We start from the raw sequence: 5157 nt of genomic DNA on the forward strand, positions 1-5157 counted from the left end.
CTGGGGTGAGTGCTGTGATGTCAGATGGATCTGCTGATAGAGCTGTTAGTGGACGAGAGTTCAATACTGCTTCCACCTGCGTGACAAGAGTTATCAGCTCCATTAGTGTTAGAATTTGATCTCCAATTACTCTCTTGAGATGGTACTTTGAGCTCTTTATGGCACTCTCCCAAAGGCCTCCTTGGTGAGGTGCGGCTGGTGGTTGGAAATGAAAATTAATTGAATGATCGAGGGCGAAGTTAGTGAGAGCATCTTGAGTATTCCTTTCATCAATGGAATTCTGGAAGGTCTTATTCAGTTGCTTGGAGGCACCGACATAGTTCGTTCCACAATCAGAGTATAGGTGAGCACAAAGTCCACGACGAGAAACAAATCTTTTAAGAGCAGCAATGAATGAGTCCACTGAGAGATCAGTTACAACTTCCAAGTGCACCGCTTTTGTGGTAAAGCAAACAAATAGGCAGAGGTATGACTTAAGCTTTTGAGAATTCCTAGTGGTGTGTACTTTCACTTCAAAGTGACCGCTATAATCCATGCCAGTATGATAGAATGGTCTTACAGGCCGTAGTCGAGTTTCGGGTAAGTCTCCCATAAGTGGAGGTTGATTTGTAGGTTTCAACTTAAAACATCTTTGACATTTAAAGATTACAGATCTGATTACACTACGAGCAGATAATATCCATACTTCTTGAGTGAGGATCGATTGCAGCAACTGAGGGCCTGCGTGTAAATATTTGAGATGATAGTGCATGACCAACAGTTTTACAACATTATGAGATTTAGGTAACAGGGTTGGGTATTTGGCATCTTGAGTAAGGTTCGAATGTTTCAACCTACCGCCTACTCTTACCAAACCGTTATCGTCAATGTAAGGTGATAACCGAGCCAGTCTTAAGCTGCACTGAGTGCCCTTTTTCAGAGCTGTGATGTCATCCTTGAAAGATGAAATTTGAATGAGTTTGAAGAGATTCATTTTAGCAGAAGAGATCTCTTTATAACTAAGTTGTCCAGCTAGTCGGGCGTTCCCACGAAGATAATGGATGAATCGTAGAACATAAGCAGTGACATTTACAAGTTTTCTAAAGCATGAGAATTTTTCAAGTAAATCAAATCTGTCATTTTCTAACTTTTCAATGTTAACTAGGACATTCAAGGGATTTGGTTTGACTTCAAGAGTGTCTTGATCAGTGATTAAACTGAATTCGGGCTTTGGCCAAAGATCTGATGACAAGTATAACCATTCAGGTCCCTTCCACCACAATTGGTGGCTTAAGAGTTGAGATGGGGAGAGTCCTCGGGTTGCACAATCTGCTGGGTTGTCTAGGGACTTGACGTAATGCCATGATTCAGGAGAGATTAATTCTTGTAGTTCTGAGACACGGTTGGCCACATAAACTTTTAAGCGATAGGGGTGAGTGCGTATCCATGTAAGAACAATGGTAGAGTCACACCATGCATACATCGAGTCAATCTTAATGTGGGACGAAAGAAGATTTGAACAGTATTGCAGGAGCTTTCCAAGTAGGTGAGCACCGCACAGTTCGAGACGAGGCAGAGATACTCTTTTTAGTGGGGCGACTTTAGATTTGGCCATTATCAGATTAATTTTAACATCATTCGATAAGTTGATCACACGGAGGTAGACTACTGCAGCATATCCTTTCTCCGAAGCATCGCTGAAACCATGAAGTTCTGCAAGCTTATGAGTTGAGGTAAAGATGTAACGTGGGATCCTTAGGTTTTGGATCACGGGTAGTTCTTCTAAAAAGGAAATCCATTTTGTTCTTATCTCATCTTGAATTGGATCATCCCATTTTAGACCTGTGGTCCAAAGATATTGAATGAGTGTTTTAGCCCAAAATATTACAGGTGTGAGAAATCCTGGGAGATCATAGAGTTTAGCGATTGTTGAGAGAATCATTCTCTTGGTTAGCAAGTGGCCTACTTCAACATTCTTTACTTTGTATGAGAGCATGTCTGTCTCTGGGGTCCATCTTAAACCCAATACACTGTAGAAGGCCTCACTACCATCAGTCAACTCCACTGGTGATTCTTTGTGTTCGACTGGAATCTGATCCAAGAGTTGGGGTGCATTACTGATCCACTTACGGAGTTCAAAACCGCCTTTAGACAGCAATGTTTTCAGTTCATTTTGAGCTGACATAGCTTTATCAAGATCTTCAGCTCCAGCTATAATATCATCATAGAAGATAGACTTGGTCAAGATATCAGAAGCTTGTGGGTATGGTTGACCTTCGTCCAAAACTAGCTGGTGCAAGGTTTTGATTGCAATAAAAGGGGAACAATTAAGCCCATATGTAACTGTATTGAGTTTGTACGTTTGGAGTGGATCATCTGGACTAGCACGCCAGTATATCATTTGATAACTTTTGTCCTTATCAGAAACCAAGATCTGACGATACATTTGACGTATGTCACAGGTGAATACAATTTTATGACATCTAAAATACAATAAAACATCACTGATATCATTTTGAAGTTTGGGACCAGGCATGAGAATGTCGTTCAATGATATGCCATTAGTAGTTTTAGCGCTGCCGTCAAAAACAACACGTATTTTTGAATTCGGGGGATTCTCCTTGAAGACACCGTGGTGAGGCAAATAATAGTATTCAGAGGTGGGAGGTTCTTTACAAATAGTCATATGACCTGATTCAATGTAGTCATCCATAAATTCAGAATAGAGCCTTTGTAACTCGGGTTGATTAGAGAATTTCCTTTCCATCGAGCTAAGTCTCAATTGTGCTTTGGTACAAGATTCACCAAGAGGGGAATGATTTGGTTTCTTGGGCAGCTCGATTATGTAACGACCTGAGTCATCACGTCTATGGGTGTTTTCAAAATGTTGTAAACAGAGGGTATCTTCCTCAGTCTGAGCCTTGATCCGTATTGGGGGTTCTTCTAGCGTCCAGAATTTTTGAAGTGAATTATGAAGGTCCAAATCATGAGTTGTCAAGAGTGAGATGGGAAATGTGTTTGATGAGTTTCCTGCTACAGAGGCTACAGGAGCGAGGCCCATCACAACAAAACCAAAAATGGTTCCAAGAGCTTGAGGTAAATTTTGTCCTAATCTATGCTGTTCGCCTGTGAGGGTTAGGGCAAATAAGTCTGCACCGATAAGTAAATCTATCTCTCCAGGCTGATCGAAACAGGGATCGGCTAGGATAAAATGTTTCAAAGATTCCTTAACCTGGTGTGAAACTGGTATCTGAGGCAGGGGTGATGTGATACTACTCAAAACCATACAAGGATGGTTTTTAGCCAAAGGATTTCCATTGATCGCAGACATGTTGACATGTACGATACCTCTAGAATTAATAACTGCACCAGAGATTCCTTTTATTTCATCATGGAGTCGAGTACGTGGGGCGTTGATGAGTTGAATAGCTTTCTCTGATATAAGGGTAAGTTGGGCAGCGGAGTCGAGCACAGCACGGAGTACAGTATGTTGACCATGTTGTGAAGAGACATGAACTAAACATGTACCAAGAAGGATTGTGGTTTTAGTTGGATTGAGTTGACTAGACAATCCTACAAAAGCGTTAACGTTTGTAGAAGCAGTAGGATTAATAGTTGTTGTATTCTTTGAAGATGAATTAGGTGTGTAGGTCTTATTTTGAGGAGACAGCTTAGTTTGATAGCTTGACTGTGCCTGAAGTGAACTACGTGTGGGCTCATGCAATAGAGTATGGTGATGTTTGGAACAAATCTGACACACTTTACTTGAGGGGCAGTTGAGTGTGTTATGAAGATAACCGAGGCAGTTTGTACAAATCCTATTCTTGCGAATAAACTCAGATCTTTCACTCACACTTCTAGCTAGGAAAGCTTGACACTTGTATATGTTGTGATCTGCAGCTTGACAAAATCTACAAGAGTTGGTTGTGGCGACAAGAGCAGTTTTTGTATGGTTGGTGAAATGTGGCTTACTTTCACGTGTAAACTTATTAGGCCTAGTTATGTTTGTAGGACACTTTAGGCCAGTGGAATACTTTGAGGTAGATGGTGAACTGAGACAAATACTAGCACCTTCTAAACGTTTGAATTCCATTTCAAGAAAGGTCATTAAATCATTAACAAGAGGGATCTCGTTGTTTAAGGCGCGAGAGTCTTCAAAAGATTTTCTAATATCAGCTGGGATCTTCTTTAAAAGTGTTAAGACTAACAGGGTGTTTTCAGTTGTAATGTCATGATTTAAGTTTTTCAAGGCTTGAGTATTTTCCTTATATACAGTGAGAAATGATTGTAAGCTCTTAAGCGAACCACTAGTAATGGGCGACAAATCCAGAATTTTTGTAACGAGCTGAGTGACAATACGTCTCTTGTTTTCATAGCGATCCTTGAGAAGTCGAAGGGCTACCACATAGTTTTCAGGAGTAATATTAAGACTCTTAACCAAGTCTAAGGGCTCACCACTCAGGGCACTAAGCAAATACTGAAACTTATTCACTGGGGGGACAGAATTATTCGCATTGACAGAGGCTTCAAAAATATTATAGAAACTAACCCACTCTTCATAGTTACCACTAAATTTAGGCAACTCAAATTTAGGCAGGCGCAGAGAAGCTGGAGGTGGAGTAGGTGTTACAACAGGTTCAACTGGCAAAAGAACTTTAATGTCACTTATAAGGGCTACATACAAGTCAGAAAGTTCATCATGCATTGAAAATGATTCCTCCTCATCACAATCAGAAGCAGGGTCATCAGTCACAACTCTATTAAATAAAGTTTTAAAGTCAGTAAATAGATCTCTGACCTCCTCATTATAATTGTGTAAACGCTGTATATTAGCAGGAGTCAATTCTTGACCTTCAGTTCGAGGAAGTTGGTTTGACAAATATTTATTTATTTTCTGAAACCTGTTTTTAACAAGTTTTGCTTTTCTTTGTAGGGTAGTGAATCTCATCATGAACAAACAAATTAAATAACACACAACAAGAATAGATGAGTTTTCATAAAATAGCCCAATATCTTAAATTAATAATGATCTCATAAATCTAGGCCTACTGAAGTGCATAAATCAATTTGCAATTCAACTTCAATAGTAAAGTGAAGTCAATTATCAATTTGTTATTATCACCAATAATCTCTGTTGACAATAATATTTACAATAATGAATAAAGAGAGCATAGCAAT

This window comes from Macrosteles quadrilineatus, unplaced genomic scaffold (genome assembly GCF_028750875.1).
Source record: "Macrosteles quadrilineatus isolate MER2022 unplaced genomic scaffold, UCM_ALF_1.0 Scaffold_5__1_contigs__length_97177068, whole genome shotgun sequence".
In the NCBI taxonomy this organism is placed as follows: domain Eukaryota; kingdom Metazoa; phylum Arthropoda; class Insecta; order Hemiptera; family Cicadellidae; genus Macrosteles; species Macrosteles quadrilineatus.